Below are 18093 nucleotides of genomic sequence, written 5' to 3'. Positions count from 1 at the left end.
CAATTATTTCTACAAAATATTACATAATAGGAATCTGTAATTATACTTTATTCTGCCTGAGGCTTTTTGCAATGTTTATTCTATGCAAGCCCATACTTTTTTATTTGAAAGTGTGCAGTTCAACCATAGAAATTCTATTGTCAGTAGCCAAAATACTTAATCACATCAATGAAGCCTAGAATTTACAATTGTAAGCACCACTGTAAAAACTGCAAGTCCTATAAAGAGAAAATTAATCTGTTAAGGTTGGTTTTTTTTGTTTTTTGTTTTGTACTTCAGGGCTAATTTTTGTCTCTATGAGCATAGAAGTTTGGAAAATGATACATCAAATAATTCCCATTGCATGTATACTGCTATGCATTCAAAATTCAGTACCACAAATCGTACTGCTGCTGTTTTCAAAGGAACTGGAAAAGTCAAGTAATTTTCAAATACACATATTAAAATACAGCTGAGTGAAAAAGGAACAGGACACCTTTTGTCTTCTATTAAGCTGATCCTGAGCAAAGGTAAGAAAAACGCATATAGGAACTGTAAAACTGTTACAATGTTATAACTAGATGAACTGTGAAAGTGTTCTATGTATGACTAAATTAGTTTTACACACCATTTTCTCAACAACACACTAGAGAGAACTGATCTGCCAATACACCTCACAAAATCTGCCAGATGTTCTTTGAAGTCCAAAAGGACAGTGAATGCCAGCAGGAACTTAACTAATCCTTTAGGACTTTAATGTATGAACTCCACAGTCTTTACTTCATGCACAAGACTGATGTGCAATCCCTGCAGCAGACTGCATAATGCATCTAAAATCCAGTTAGAATGAAAATATTCATTCAACAAACTGAAAATCACAGCCAGGACTGGATTTAGGTGAACCAGTGAGGGACACTGCAAGACTACTTTGGAACATGACTTTCTTTTCCAAATAAATATTTTGCAAGAATTCATTAAGAAAAATCTAAGGTCTTAGAAACTACTCTTCAATCTGACACTTGCAGTTTAACTGGAAAACATGCTATATATAAACCATTGAATATTTTAAAGCATCCAACTTTGAAATCACAGATTACCTTATATACCATTAAATTACATGTATTTTGGTGAAAAAAAAAATTAGAGGGTCTGTTTTAGCAATAGTTTATTTTATGTTTTCATTAGCATTCACAATCCAGAAACAGTATTATACTGGGAGACTAACTAGTACAAAATGCTTATAGTAAGAATACACCTGGCACAGGTTGCCCAGAGAGGTGACAGATGCCCCATCCCTGGGAACATTCAAGGCCAGGTTGAATAGGGCTCTGAACAACCTGATCTAGTTGAAGATGTTCCTTGCAGGGTGGACTAGATGTCCTTTAAAATTAAATTCAAAGTAATCCACAATTATATGAAATAAACAATAGTCATCATGACCAACATGGTAGGGGTTTCTCACAACATTCAGTTAATACCCACACTTAAGTTAAAGTACAGAAATGGAAGAAAGAAAAACAAAACACCTTAAACTTCTTGATTTGATTCGAAATTCCAGTCTAAAACAAAAGCTGTCTTCTGACAGAGCAGTGACATTTGCTGCTGTTGCACTCACCAAACACAACTATAAAACTTAACTATCTTCCAGTTATTTCAGCCACAGTTCCAAGTTACACACAGATTGGAAGACTGAAAATTTTTAATTGATGAGTAAAACACAGGAACTTGCAACCCATACAATGCTTTTCAACTTCCACCTGCATCTCTGCACATTAGTCATGCCACACCACATCCCTTGTTCATGAGAAATGTCATTTCACCAGGCAAAGTGCAGCAATACATTCTCCCCTAAGGAACTTAAAAGATTTATGACAGCTTGCATCATTCCTGTTATTTCTTCGGCAGGTTTGTAGCGCAACTTGCTGATCATCCTAACTCTCATGTAAATCCATCTTTAGTTTAAAAAAATCAGATAAGATCTGAAAATGTTTTGAGAACTTTCTAGAATACTCTTAGTACATGTTTCTTACTCTCTTCAATAATTCATTCAACAAACCTTAGATCAGAAAATTGAGTGAAGTTTTGCAGAGCTCAACCACATCAAGCTTTACCTAACTATACAGCTAATTACAAGCTTCACACAAATGCAATTTTTCCAACTTTCTCCACCAGCAGAAAAGCAATTGGTCTTAAAAGTCAATGTTACTCTATACTTGCTTCTCACTGTATAATGTTCTTGTGAGCAGAAAGATGAAAATATTTCACACTGAAGATGAACAGCTACAAGCAAGTCACAACATGGTTATTATTACAAGTAACTTTTAGACAAACTGACCTGCAATGAATATAATACCTGTATTATGTAACAGAAAGACCCAAAAACATTCATTTAAAATATGTCTAATTCCCAGGATCTTTGTAAATACAACCTTACTTTATTTATCAACAGATGCACCAAATTCAGACACATCTGGGAGACACTGCAGCATGTACCAGGAACCAGAACACAGTGATATGTTTAACTCCTAATTAAAAGTTAAAAAAAAAAAGAAAGAAATTAAGCCAACAATACTGATAGCCTATTATATAGAGGGGACTTTTCTTGTACAGGTATTTAATATAATATTTCAATTCCTTACAATTTTTAACATCTCAGAACACTAAAAACAGTATGCAATATGTTTTACTCATAAAATTTTATCTTTCCTTTAAAAAGAAATGTATCAAGTAAACTACACAATGTTTTTTAGAAGTATATTCTAGCATATTATAAATGAAGTACCTTAACTATACACATAAATATTACAATATATAGAAAATTCTAAGTAAGCAGCCTCTCCATGAACTTCTTTACAGAAGGTGTTCATAAAGAGAACATCCACTTATTTCTATTTTTTTAACAAAAGCAAATTAATATCTTATTAGCAAATAAAATACATTGTCCTATTCACTATTTTTTGTCTAGTCCTGTTTTGACAACTAATATTTAGCAACATACATATCAGGAACTTTTACCGGCATGAATACATATAAAACCAAAATACATCATTCTATCTATATGTATGTATGGATCTATATATATATATATATATATATATATATATATATATATGTACACACACACGGTTATACAGATATACAGGGGTTGGCTTCTTCCCATTACATGAACTTTCTTCTAGTCTCCAAACATCCTGATGGAATTTGATACACATTTTCTATTACACTTTCTACTGCTAACATTACATAGAATGACTCCTGAAACACCATTTCTGTTAATGAAGAAATCTTCAATCTCTTCCCTGTACTCCTCTTTTTTATTGTCCTTAAAAGTTTAGCACAGCCAACACAATAACAGCATTGCTCACTTCAGTGTAAAGTGGTTGGATTTTGTTTGAACAGTTGATTTTTTTTTTCCTACTGGCAAAGCATTTTTATCCAGTGTCACCTTAGAATTCACTCCACATGACACAGCATCATAGTTTAACTCCAGCTGGCAGCCACTCCCTCACTGCTTCCACCATACACACAGCACCCACGGGGAAAGGGAGGAGTAGAAAGAAAAGGTGAACCTCATGGGTTGAGATAAGACAATTTATTAAGTGCAACTAGACATCATAATAATAAATATACTAATACTGATGATAATTGAAATTACAAGGAGAGGAAGAACATGTAATAGTACCCAAGAGAAAAGAGATCCACAGTACAATTGCTCATCACCTTACTGCTTACTGAGGAGCAGATCACTCCCCTTCCAGGTAACTCCCCCCAGTTTATACAGTGACCATGTCACTCTATGGTATGGAATATCCCTTTGGCCAGCTCAGGTCAGCTGTCATGGCCATGCTTCCTCACAGCTTCTTGTGCACTTCCTCACTGGCAGAGCATGGGAATCTGACATGCATCTGCCTTATAGCAAGCATTACCTAGCCACAACCAAAATGTCAGTGTGTTATCAACACTATTCTCATACCAAATCCCAAGCACAGCAATGCACCAGCTACTAGGAAGAAAATAACGTTGTCCCAGTCAAAAGCAGGGCATACAGCAGCCATCCTGCCCAGCACATCCTGTGTAACAGGAGAACATAAAGGCTCAGACAAAGTCTCCATCTAGCCCAGGTTCCAGAACTGTCCACAGCAGGAGCTCAAACACAGATGCCCAGGAATGCAGATGAGCAGAACAAGCACTGAAGTTGCTTCCCAGTGTTCACCCACACTAAAACCATCAGCATAGACCCAGACTCAAACACATTATCCACGTGTTTAATAACACTCAGCATACTACACCTCTATCAACTTCTGGCTCCATAGCACACTCTCACCTTTGCCACACTCTGTTGCTCCAAATACACTTGAGAAAGAGCTGTTAATCTCAGTATCTTCAGCATAACCATACACAAATTTGGTAGAACTGAATGAGCCAGCAAAGCCCACTTATATAAAGCTTCCACATATTTAAGAATGTAAAGATTACATCTGTGGTTTAAAGGCAGAATCCCCATCTTTTACCTGTGTTCCTCAGAAATTTTGGGTTGCTAGTCAAGAAAGAACATCCACAGATTAATTCTAGAGCTTTGCCTCTGTGATGAGCAAGATGAGCAGCACAGAGATCCAGGCTAACAATCAGCCAATATATGTTATGTTTTTGTATAACAAAGCGTGGGACTTGCTTTTGCATTTTACACTTTTGGGGGACTCAGCATCTTAGTTATAAAATGTACATTCCTACTGTACCTATCTCTGATTGCACAAAATGCAGCAAAAATAGAACAGTGACCTTGACAAAGGCAGGCTTTGAGAGATGTCATAACAGCTTCTGTTATTTTAGGCTCTTCTCATGCAGTAGAAGGACAACAGCACAATATGCTATTTTGCTGGAAGAAAGTTAAATAAACCAATCAACACAGGGTGCTTTTTTACCAACTAGTTGGCAAATACTACAGATTTAGCCTTGAAATAAAGGCTTCATGTCCAGTCAAGATCTACTTATTGCGCTATGTTAGGAAAAAGTACTTTTTTTTTCTTTAAATGTGTAATTATTCCATTTCAAAAGGCAGACCTAGACACCACATAACATACTGCATTGATTTTTAGAAAAGGTGACAGAATAGCCTCTGAGTTTTCCCAAGCCCTGTGCTGAAAGCTGCTGCATGGGTTTGCTTGTTTGTTTTTCTACAGATTATGCCGAATATAGAAAAAAAAAACCCTAAAAAAAATTAAGTTCTTGCCTCTAGGGTCAGAACTAAATTCTTATTAAAATCCAGCTATATTATTTTTTAATTCTAATGATCATAATCAGTTTGCATTGTTCACACAGAGAAATTCAACTCTGTGCAGTTAGAACATACAATATTTGCTTATAAAACTTTAAAGGGGAAAAAGTACATCAAAAGAAAGTCCAAAGTGTCAAAGCTAAACATCTAATTCTGCAATCATCCAGCACAAGCCAAGAGAAATACTGATTAGAATTAGCTTAGTTTTGACTCTCTGAGAGCCTCAAGGTAAGCTACTCTGCTTAATCTGCTTTTTTATGCCAAAAAAAGTTGTCTATTTATAATTTTTTTTATGTATGTGTTATTGACATACATAATTGCTACTTCTTAGGAAACAGAGCAGGTTTATGATGTAAACAATAACAGCCTCAGAGTGTGTGTGCCTCTAAAATACAAGCAATAATAATCCTCCTGCCCACTCAGAAGCTTCTGATTCACACACTAATCCTTCCCTCCTGATTACTTCAAGTAGAGATCCAAAATGCACTGAAATAAACAGCAAACAAAAAGACAAAACCAGGCTGTCTCTGAGCCCATTTCCAGAGAAGGAAGCATTCATACCATCATACTTTGGTAATAAGCAATTTGACTATTACATTCCACCCATTTCCAACCCTCAGATGAAGATTTTTGGGTCTGACAGCCATTTTAAAGCAAATTTAACAAGTGGACAGAGTTCTCCAACACTCAGATCCAGCAGCAGCCTGCCCCAACCCTTGGCAGGAGGGCTGCACTGGCCCCCAGCAGCCCGGCCTGGCCTGGCCTGCCTGTCCCAGCAGCGCCCAGCCTGCAGCCCCAGGGCCCACGGCAGGTTTTGCTCAGTGTCCTAGGGTGGCGTTATGATGTTTGTATTCCCATTCACGTGTTCTGTTTATGCTGGATGTTATGTTCTGTGCCTTCAAGACTGGCTGTGAAGAGCAAAGTTTTGTTTTGGTTTTGTTATCAGCTGCTCCCCCACGGCTGGCACGACACGCAGACAGGGCAATACATGGTGCTACTTTTGCTTTGTGCTTGGCTTTCTGCTTTGCTCCTGCTTTGCTCTTGCTTCTTCCTTCTGCTCGTTACTTTAGCTAAGCAGTCCGATTTTTTTCCTGGACTGTTTTTCCTTTCCCTTTCTTGGAACCACTCGAACCTGCTCTGGACTGGGACCTGGGAACAACGATAGTTTGCACCTTGTGTCCTGCAGCAGCTGCCCCAGTGCCAGAGGGACTGATAACAGAGTGACCACCCCCAAGAGAGACTTTCTGAATTTGTCAACTTTTTCAGAGCGGTGAAAGAGTGGTGTCATCCGGTATTGTTCATTTTGTGTGCTGGGGGTGCTGTGCCTGGTAAATAAACAGGTTCCTTTCACTTCTCTCTGAGGAATCCTACCCAAACCAGTTGGGGGTAGGAGCCATGTGGGTTTGCTTTCTAGAGGGGCCCCCTTTGGAGGTTTTCTCCCAAATTTGCCCTAAACCAGGACACTCAAGCACAGGGAAAACACCAGCCAGGCCCCTCGGTGCCGTGCACACAGACACACAAGGCTGGGTACACGAGGATTCATTGGCTCAACTGTCCCAGAAGCATTTGTGGTGGCTTGACTGTTTGTTTACTGCAGATCCGCTGCTGACATTATCACTTGACTAATGTATTTTGATGTTTTGCTACATAATGGCAACATAATGGTTTGGTAAAGTAAATCTTTACCAAGCTAAATTAAATGATCATTCCAGTTATAGCTACAGGCCATATTGCAAATGCAACATTAATACATGACAAACGCAACACAGATATTCTTGTCAAAAACACATGCAAGAACACTTCATCTCTTCCACGTGCTCCCTAATGTTACATTCTCTTGCTCTCCCCCCTGCTCCTTTCAATTCTGGAACATCTCAAGGACAAGGAGACTGGCTTCAGACTCCAATAAATGAGAGAAACATCATCTAAAACAGAAGACAGGCAGGAGGGAGGGTGCTTTCATATCCTCCCTGGAATGGAAGACACATACTGTGTGATTCATTCTTCCTGAAAGACTCCAAAAGGAACACAGAACTAAGAAAGTGGAAATAAAAAATAATTGCTTCCCTAGAAAACTCAAAGCTGAGAGCTGAAGTTGACTATGCCCAAAATTTAATGTTAAATTGAGATAAGACATGAGGGGTCACCTGAGTTCTCTCTCACTGGAGAGAACTTGATATGACCCATATTGGGTCATATCAACCCCTATTTCTGCAATCACTTGAAAGTATAACAGTAAACAATGCAGATAAGAGCACCAAGTCTGACCTTTGCATTTCAAAAAGTTGACAATAGTATAGAGCACTTAAAAACACAAATCCTAACAGCTTCACAACACAAAACCTGTAAAGGCAGAACTCCACAATGCTGGAATCTGCCTTTACAAAACCCTGATGAAGGAAGTAGAATCTTGAGATCTTCTGACAAAAATGAGTACTCATAACTCAGAAAACAAATAGCTGACATGCTGGCGCTGTGAATTTTCATCTGTTCACTCATTTTTCTACATAATATTTGCCTAGCTCTAGGATGTTTCAGCATCACAGCATGCAAGTAATTTTATGCTTACTCTTTCTTCTATGTGATACATAAGTAACTTTTCTGCAAACACCAGAACTGGTTTGCAAAATTAACTATCATTAATTCTGCAAACCAGCAGAAACCCACTGACCACAGAGTCAGAAAACAGTCTCATATTAGGTGTGTGGCAGCAACACAACTTCTGAGAGTATTTTTAAGAAAATAAAAATGCCATTACAGAACACTGACAATAATGGGACTACTGCAAGTGCTATTTTAAAGAACATGTTTAATAGTCACAATGGTTTAGAAACAGTAAACTAGAACTGCTAACTACAAAGTACTTAGTAATAATTCTATTTCACTGGACCAGTTAGCTTTATACAAGAACTCACAGGAAGTTTAACAGAACAAGTTTTCTGATGACAAAACAATAGCAAGGTCAATCATTAAACCCATCACTGCTGTTAACTCGGCACTTGGCAAGTATCATCTTGGATGAAGATAAGAGGGAGCTGTTATTTCCATTCTCCCACTCATCACCCTGCTCCAGCTACACACTCCCTCATGCTCCATGCTCATGCCCATGTTCTCTGGGGAAGAAGCACATTCCCAGCTGCCTCAGCCCTCCAATCTCTGCTGCAGCCACACATCTTTGCCTTGAGACAAAAAAAAACGTGGCAGAGAACCGGTGTGGCTGCAACACTGCCAGGAGAAAGAGGCCAGGTTTTGCTCAGCCACGAGGTGATGCCAGCTGGAATTTGTGTTCAGCCAGCCAGGAGACATTTTCTGCATGTGTTAAGGATGGCAGCAGCTGGGGAACATACGGGATATGATTTGCTGAGAAAGTGGCTGTGCAGCCAGAATCAGTACACAGGGCAGCCAGCAGATTAATAAACAACCCAGCTCCCTGCAAGCAGCATGCAAAACAAAAGGCCACAGGAACCAGATTTAGTTACAAAAACCAATTATTTTAGTGATTCCAAGACCAAAGGAAAGCCAGGAGTTTGTGCTAACAACCTAACACAGCTGCATTTTCTTTTAAACCATTTCTCAAAACAAAATGCCCTACAGAAGTATTTTATCAGAGGGGATGATGGTATTTATATTTCCCACCCTCTTTCTTGCTTTGCCTATAGGAAGGAATCAAACATTTCTTTGTTTTCAGCAGGGTACTGAATCAACTGCAAGCCACACAGCTGGTCAGACCTGCACCAACAGTGCAGCCCTATACCTTGCTGAGCTATTTACACCATCTTGCAATCAGACACACATCTCAAACAGCATAATGGCTGCATTAAAACACTTCTGAAACAATTTCTGAAAAATACTATTTGCTTAAAACATAGCATAAATGAAACACCGCTTTTCTCCAATGTTTAACATCCTCTAACCTGGAAAGACCTATCCCCCTTCAGATGATTTGTTTCATTTCTGTCCAATCCCCATCCCCCAGCTAAGTTAAAGCACTGCTACAATGTCCTATCTTCTGCATCCTTTAATCAATGCATGCCGATGTATAGCACATTCACATGATGCATCAACGTCACCACTGTCACAGTATTTGTCATACGGTCCTGCAGAAACACACGCAGAGACCTAAATCAGCTGTTTCCTGCTCTCAGTCAGGAGAAAACCTGTGGGTAGCTCCATTTTCTTTGCTCAATGATGAAGCCTGACACAGGAATAGATGATGGCAACTTCTATTTTTGTGTAGATTTTTCTCCTGCATGTGAGAAATACTAATGACTATTTCCAGGGATGAACTTGAGATACTCCACAAAAAACAATGATACACAAGAAACCCATTATGAAAAAGCCTTGCATTTATTTTTTAAACCTTTTTCATGCTTCCAGTTAGTAATGCAAAATAAAAACAAAACAAAAACAAAACCCCAACAAACAAACAAACACCACACACAAAAAACTCCACAGCAAATTAAACACCTACTCAATGACAGTCCAAGTCATGGCTCAATCACTTATGACCCACTTCAACCACAGGCAAACAATATTACACAAAGATGTATTTATGATCTTTAAATCAGAAAGTAACTATGTTGCCTGATATGTATGTACATATCACACATATTTGTATTTATATAACCCATACCTTTTAAAATTTTTGATTTATTGGAATACTGTCTTGAACCTATTTCATGCATATTTGAATTTGGTGGCACTTTTGGCCTACCATAGCCACTGAACTGCTTGCACTCTGGTTTGTCACCTGCCTGCTCTTCAGTGGAGACATACAAGCCACTCATGTTTGTCGTTTTCCAATACACTTCAAAAATTTCCCTTTAAATGCCCAGTGCAATCAAATTATCTCACAATTTATTAAAAAATAACTGAAATTTTAAAAATTAGAATAGCTCAGGTTATTCCAGTCAAATTAATCATATGACCTTCACAGTAAGTTGCATGAAGTCAACTAATAGATACTTCTGGATAGATTTAATCACAATATATGCTAGCACAAGAGGCTACATTTCGGTAAAAATGCAGTCTTGATGTCAATGCTAATAAGGAACTTCAGGCTATTCATCAATTATCCTTTGAGATATGGGATTAAAACAATGAATCAATGAATAATTGAATGAATAATATTCACCTATATGTATACCCATATTACTGCCATTTGTCTATCACTCTTCATCAAGGTGTTTCATTATCTTCCTGAGTTATTGTCTCCCTTATTTCCTACTTTAAGAACTCACTATAGATCTCAACTTTCGATTCACTGAATTTACATAATACAGAAAAGCCATTTAAGATTCTCTGAAGAAAACAAATTATCATCAACCTTACTTCAATAATTTCTTTCTCCCAGCATTCAAGCACTTTTCATACTCACTATCTGGAAATTTCTTATACTACTGGTTTCTTCTGCTTTGTACAAGTAGGGATATGACCAAACACAATGAGCCATTCTTTATGCAGGGTAAGACCTTTCTTTCCTCATTACAAACAGGGTGTCCAAACAAATGAACTTCTCACTCCCAAATCTTTTGCAGTACTGATTTATCAATAGTGCTGCAAAAGAACAAAATCTTCTGCTGCTAGCAGGACTGTCTAGAGACAGCAAGTTACACACAAAGAAGGCATCTGCAATCGTTTTTGCCAGCTCAAAGCTTCCTTTGTGAAAATTTTTATTACTTGAGTTCTTTTATCTACAGGTAACACAAAAGGCACAAGAGAATTCTAAAGAGAGATGTATGAATTTTAAACCTGAACTACAAAAAAGAGACTAAGAAGGGAGTTCATCTTGAGTTGCACTATTCATAATTGGTACTATTCAGAATTAGGAAATATGCGCAAATTTTTTCATCATTATTGGAGCCATTATACAGTGAAAAACATAGTATTTACTAAAAGCCAAATATTATCAATTCAAAGTTTGTTAAACTCAGAGCAATAATTAAAAAGGCAGTTTACAAGAAATAGCTTACACCTTTTTGTTCATAGCAAGAGATACACATTACATAGATATAGAAGATGTTTACTACGATTACAGTGGCAAAGGTCCCACTGCACATTAGACAATTCACCACAACACCACTGAACATCCAGCACAGACAGGCAGAATCAAGGAAGATAAGTGGACTCCAACAGCCTGGGAAACCTATCACAGACTCATCATATCATTACAAACAGGTGGTTTAAACCAAGATCCACAAATGCAGTGTTGCTCTTTATACAGCTGTTCTCTAGGCATTCGAATTCCCATTGTATAAATCCACAGAACCTTGATATTTAGTTGCTAAATTTACAGAGCTATTTCAATCCCTCTGACTGCCCCATCTATAGAACACATACAGAAAAACCTGGTGCACAAGAGCATTCCATGAGCAAGTATAGATTATAATTCACTGAACTGAATAACAAGATCACAGAATACCAGATTAGAAGGGACAAGAACTACCTGATCCAACCTTTCCTGGAAAAAGCACAGTCTAGACAAATAGCCCAGTACCCTGTCCAGATGAATCTTGAAAGTGTCCAATACTGGGAATCCATCACTACACTGGAGAGATTATTCTAATGCTTGATTGCTCTCACTGTGAAAAATATTCTTCTTATATCTAATTGGAATCTTCCCAGGAGTAACTTGTACCCATTACAAGTCATTTTTCCCCTTTTTTTCCAGAAGGAATCATATGAAGTCTCCATTTTCTCTGTATCCACACTTTAAATGTTGGAATACAGTGGTAAGGTCTCCCCTGAACTTTCTTTTCTCAAGACTGAACAAACCCAGTTCTCTCAGCCTTTCCTCATATGGCAGGCTGCCTGGTCCTTTTACCTTTTCTGTGCCCCTCTCTGGATCCTCTCCAGCCTGTCCACATCCTTTTCTGCAGAGCAGGGACCAAAACTGAACAGTGTTCCAGATGAGGCCTGACAACCCCTGAATAGAGTAGGACAATGATTTCTTTTTCTCTGCTGCTGATGTCCCTGAGCATCATCCTGTTGGTTTCCTTTGCTGCAGCAGCAGCAGCACAATGTTCACCCTTGAGGGCCCCCAGGTCCATTTCCCAGACAGGGAGATCCCAGCCTGTGCTGCTCTCCTGGACTTTGCACTCCCAGGACCTTACACCTGCCCTGTGGAACTTCACAAGGTTCTTGTCAGCTCACTCTTCCAGCCTATCCAGGTCTTTCTACAGGAAGATAGTCTCTTCCAAAGGGCCTACTTCTCTACTTGGTTTCATCCCATCTTGCTGATTACATTTGAAGATATTAAAGTGCACTGGGCTCAATATCAAGCCTAAACTGGGGGAACCACAGGAAATGGTATTGAAAGCCTTGGAGAAATCCAGGTAGACAACATCCACCTTTCACTCCCCATCAAACAAGCAGGCTATTTTGTCACAGAAGTCAAGCAGGTTTGTCAAGCACCATTGTTCTTGGGGAATCCATGCTGGCTTTTCCCAGCTACATACTTCATCTGACTTGTGATCATCTGCAGTGGAAAGAGATATTGTGCTCTCCTAACTGCATCTCTGCACACACTGGCAATGTCCTTGTATTTTTCAACAGGTGTGCAACCACTTTTCCATCTCTGTTACAGTTCTCTTTTGGTTTTGAACACACTCAGAAGCTCACAGTTAAGCCAAGGGGACCTTTTGTTCTGCTTACTCCCCTCACCTTTGAAGGGGATCAGCTGCTTTTGTGCTTCCAGGAAAACAGCCTTGAAAAACTCCCAGCACTCACTAGCTCCTTTATCCTCCATGGATCCCTCCCAGCTGACCTCTGTGTGAGCTCAAGTGTGCTCTTCTAAACTCCAAAGTTTTTGTCTCAGTACTGCCTTCAGCATGCTCAGCCAGATCCCAAATACCACAATATTGTAATCACTGCCACCAAGGTTATCACTAATTCAGCTATTACAAAACAGGTCTTGTCCATTTTTGAGCAGTGCCTCACTCCTGGTTGGCACATCTAACAATTGTACGAGAAAGCAGTTCCCAGTGCATTCCAGAAACTTGATGGATGGCACATGAACTGCTGTATGGTCCTTCCAAGAAATGTCTGGGTAGTTGAATTCACCCATAAGAACCAAGTTCTGTTGACCTGAAGTTTGCTTAAGTGACCCAAGTTTGCTTCACTGGCCCTATCATCTTGGTTTGGAGGTCAATGGCAGATGTCTACTGTAAGACTCCCCTTGGAGACAACTACTCTGAACTTGACCCAGAAGCATTCAAAAGGACCTCCATGATCACTGCAGATGGCTATTACACATTCAAGGTTCTCCTTAACATGGAGCACAACTCCTCCTCCTCTTCCTCCCTACCTATCTTTATAAAACAGGCTACAGCTGTCCATGGCAGTTCTCCAGATACATGACCCGGCCCACCATGTTTCAGTTATTTCTATGATATAGTAACTTTGTGGCTGCACAAGGAGCTCCAGTTCCTCCTGTTCCCCAGCTGGATGTGATGATGTATGTGAGCATTGCCACTTTGGACCCTTCACTTAAAAACCAGCCTCACCAAATTGGTTAGCCTGCTGTCAAAGACTCCCTCACCTCTTCCACACTGGTGGATCCCACCCCTCTATAACAGACTACAGTCATCAAAGAATGTCCCATTGTCATAAAGCTCAAACCCTCATCATGATGATGATGAGCCACAAAGTCAGAAGTTAACTCACATCATACATCTCTTTCTGGCTGCACCCTTTCCTCTAACCATCAAAATAGAAGAATACTGATACTTCTCATTTGGACTCCCAGGGCTCTGTAATTTTCCCTGATTTTAATTTATGCTGAACTGCTCTATTTCACTATAATAAGAACACCTAAACACTAAACTTGTCTACTCTCCAAAACAAGTTTTTAATAAGAAGGGTGCAACATACTTATAAATGGTGTTCAAGTTAATCAAAATCACTAATTTTCAGATAGAACTTTATTTATTTAAAGCATGTGAAACTCTACACTGTAAGCCTTCAAGTCTAAAAATAGTGTGATTGCCAGTCAGCCAGAAATTTAGAATGCATCCAGAAGCTCCTACGCTGCACTCGCCAGGAATGTCAAGACTTTGAAAAATCACATACATTATAACAGTCAAGACAGACTAATCTGTAATACAAGCACACAGAACACACTCTGATTTTTCATTATTGTGAAGCCTGGCAGTATCACTGCAGTTCACTTCCTTCTGTATTTTCATTATAAACCAAATCTGAAGAAACCTTTCAGCTAAATGTGCATGTCCTGGTCTACATGCCTTAAAAAAACACAGTTTAACATGTTTGGTGATTATGACACTTAGTAGTGACTTGAGAATATGAAAGGAAATTGACAGTATCTTTTAAGTAAACAATTTCATACTGTTTTGGTGACTGAAATCTAGAGGTACTCATGAAGTCTCAGACCAAAATAATGAGAACTCCTCCATGAGGGGTTTGGATCAGCTGAATTCTATTTGTAAAACAAAACATGGTGAGTTCATACACCTATGTTTTGTCACTAGCTATTTAATTAAATATGTTTTCACAATGTGAATAAATCTCATCACGTGATCTTTAGACCATCAGATATCCATCCAGCCAGGGCTAAATTTTAATTGCTATTGAATACTTGGAGTGCTAGCTCTTAAATAACTTACAATGCTCTGGTGCTACTAGTAATCACTCCTCCCACTTGTAGCTGTTGGAAGAGCTGAGAAAAGATTCTGTAAAGACATTAGTAGTCTGAAAGCACATTCTACTTAGGCCTGTTACTTGGAAAATTTCAATCACAGAATGGGTCAGGTTGGAAGAGACTATAGTGGGTCATTTGGTCAAATCTCCCTGCCAAAGCAAAGTCATCCTAGAACACATGGCACAGGATTGTGTCCAGATGGCTCCTGAGTATCTCCAGTGAGGGGGACTCCACAGCCTCTCTGGGAAACCTGTTTCTGTGCACCGCCACTCACACAGTAAAGAAGCTTTTCCTCATGTTCAGGTGGAACTTCCTGTGCATCAGCTTCTGTGCATTGCCTCTTGTTCTATTAGTTGGCACCACCAAGAGCCTGGCTCCATCCTCTCCACAACCACCCTGTAGATATTTATACACACTGATGAGGTCCCCTCTCAATTGCCTCTTCTTGAGGCTGAACAGGCCCAGCTCCCTCAGGCTTTCCCCATAAGAGAGATTCTCCAGACCAATTTAGTAGCTCTCTGCTGGACAAAGGCATAAGTTGGGAAAAAAATTAATGATGGAATGCTTTTCAAACTTCAGCTGGGTCTTCTTCTAGGGACAAGTAGTGCTTGCTGTAACACCACTTCACATACAGTCTTATGCCAGCACACACATTCAAATTAGAAAGAAGCAACAGGAAGAAAAAGGTTGGTGGCAGTCTTGTGAGAAGACAACAGAACTAAAAACAGGCAAACAGACTGTAAGATTCCTATCTTGTTTTAGTGATTTCAGCTGAATGCCAGAACCTTGTCATACTTCATCTCTGGAGATGCGAAGATAACAAGTGTTGACTGAGAAAGGATGGGGAAAAAAGAAACAACAGAAGCCATCATGAGAAAAAACATTCTACTTGAAGCAGCATCAAGTATAAAGGACACCTACAAAAGGGAAATGCAGTCCTGTCACAATTCATAGAGAATTATATATTTAATAAGTAACCACAGTAATCTTAAACCTTTCAGTTGATGGTTTATTGAAGTATTTTCAGTCTTTATAAGTTCTACTGTGCAGGTCAGATATTTCGATTATAGTTGAAAGCAGTACCTAGGTTAGCCTTCCACTGTTAGTAAATTAAGATCAGTGACACAGCCAAAAAATCAGCAGTGCACCCCTAAGTTATTTGTGTCTTGGCCAGAGAAGGTATTTGAGGAGACTACAAACATATTAGCACACCTCTAGCCTAAACTGATTATTTTAACAAGACACAGACATGTTGCACTTCTGCAATGACCTGAGTTCGTTTCTCAAATTATTTCAACAGTGAACCAATAAAGCCTGTGAATGCAATGATACATAAAAAAGTGAAAACACGTGTCTCCTATAAAATCTACAACTGAAAAATAAAGGGACAAAGATTTTAATCCAAAAACATAGTAATTTATCATGGCCCAATCACACTGGATCACTGCAAACCATGAGACCAGGTTTGCAAGGTAGAGAGGGAAACCTCAGACAATCAGAACTGCTGTTAAGCAGCCCACAGCTTTGTCTTGTTTGGCCTCAGAGATGTTTTATGAAGTGGTAATTCAGGTAATTTTAATTCTATGTGAATGATGAGGCATTGGGTAAGTTTTTGTTGTCAAGGTCCACCTCAACCTTATACAGATCTACTCCTAGCTGATGATCAGCTTGAAGGAGAAAGCATAGGATGGCAATCCAGACCCAACAGGACAAAGTCCTGACTAACTTCATCTGTTCCCACCACTGACCCTGCTTTGAGCAAGAGGCTGAGTCAGAGACCTTGATGTCCCTCATTTTATCAATTTACTCAGTCTATTTAACTGTCAAGAGTTTATTAATTGTTAATTTTTAAGATAAAATGAGAAAGAAAATAAGCAATTTCTTTTATCAAATCTTGCTATCACATCATATGTGCATTCCAAATACAAACCAATAACGTTTAACAGCTCTTTGTCCCAAAACAAGTTCATTTTCCTCAAACAATCCTAATCCTTCCTAGGACTTGCAGTAGGGGACAGCTGCACAGAAGAATGCCACAGATGCAGGGTGAAGCAAACCCCACTGAAAGAAACAACATTGCAGCAAAGAATACTGGAGCACAACTGAGATGGGGCCACATGGGATAAATGTAATTATTATACTTTTGCACAGTTTCATCTGTACAGTACCCATATATCTCCATGCAGCAAGTTATAAACTATTGCTGCATTTATGGAATTGTACTAAAAGCCTCTTACTCTAAAATCCCAATATTTTAACTTAATAGTAGGAACATGTACCTCCTACACAAACTTCCTAAAATGTTAATTTAAATAGCAGATTCTGTTGCACTTTAAGCATCACAGTTAAGTCAGATTTCTGTTACCACTCCAGCTACAAAACTATTTACTCCCAAGTACGTATTTTCAAGTTGCAGAGGCCCCTAACTATAAGAGCAAATGTGTCATCTCAACGTTTAGTACAGGTGGCAGAGATTGTAAAAAAATGACCATTTTTATCAAAGACACCAAATATTTCTAAAGATAATTTGAAACAAATAACTGGAAAATGACAGGGGAGCATCTGAGAAGAAAGGTATAAAAAGAAAAATTTACTTTAATAACCATAAGCTCCATCAGTCACTACAATTTGCTGTGGGAAAACTTCAGTAAGAAAGCCTCCACATGTGAATGACCCAAAGTGCTTAGTCAAAGGACAGGATTTATGCAAAGCACCCAGGGTTAGCCACAGTCTTAAAATTATGTGTCTGGATTCTCATACCACTCTCCTCTTTATGCAGTTTTTGAGGATTGCTTTAAAGGCTTTTAAATTTTCTTTTTGGGGGGTGGGAGGAGAGCAGACACAAAAAGGGGGAACATGATACACAATAAAACAAAACAACATACGCTTTACTAGAACAAGAACTAGAAGCTTAAATTCCTAACAGAAAAATCTGAGAGCAAGTAGGGCAGCCAGAACACAAAGCACATCCCTCCCTTTGTTCATTGTGTCCTTGGCAGACAGACCCATACTTCCAGCCAAGTCTAGTATTTTCTAACAGTGGCAGACTCTGCTCAACTACCCCAATCCCTCAGAAGCTTTCCTTGTCCCCTCTGAGAACTGCCTGCCTGTTCCCAGCTCCTCTCCACAGCCCTGCAGCCCCTCGAGGAGCCCTGGGCACCTGCAGCTCTCCTTTTGCCAC

At 39.1% G+C, this 18093-nt stretch overlaps 1 protein-coding gene across 1 annotated transcript in view; it reads right to left on the bottom strand.

The window, feature by feature from the left end:
• MBOAT2 (membrane bound O-acyltransferase domain containing 2) overlaps positions 1-18093 on the bottom strand; it is a 93661-nt gene that overhangs the window by 35398 nt on the left and 40170 nt on the right. The window lies entirely within an intron of this gene.

The sequence above is a fragment of the Molothrus ater genome, chromosome 3 (assembly GCF_012460135.2).
Source record: "Molothrus ater isolate BHLD 08-10-18 breed brown headed cowbird chromosome 3, BPBGC_Mater_1.1, whole genome shotgun sequence".
Lineage (NCBI taxonomy): Eukaryota > Metazoa > Chordata > Aves > Passeriformes > Icteridae > Molothrus > Molothrus ater.
Note: the sequence above shows the minus strand (reverse complement) of the source record. Positions and strands in the feature narration are given on the sequence as shown.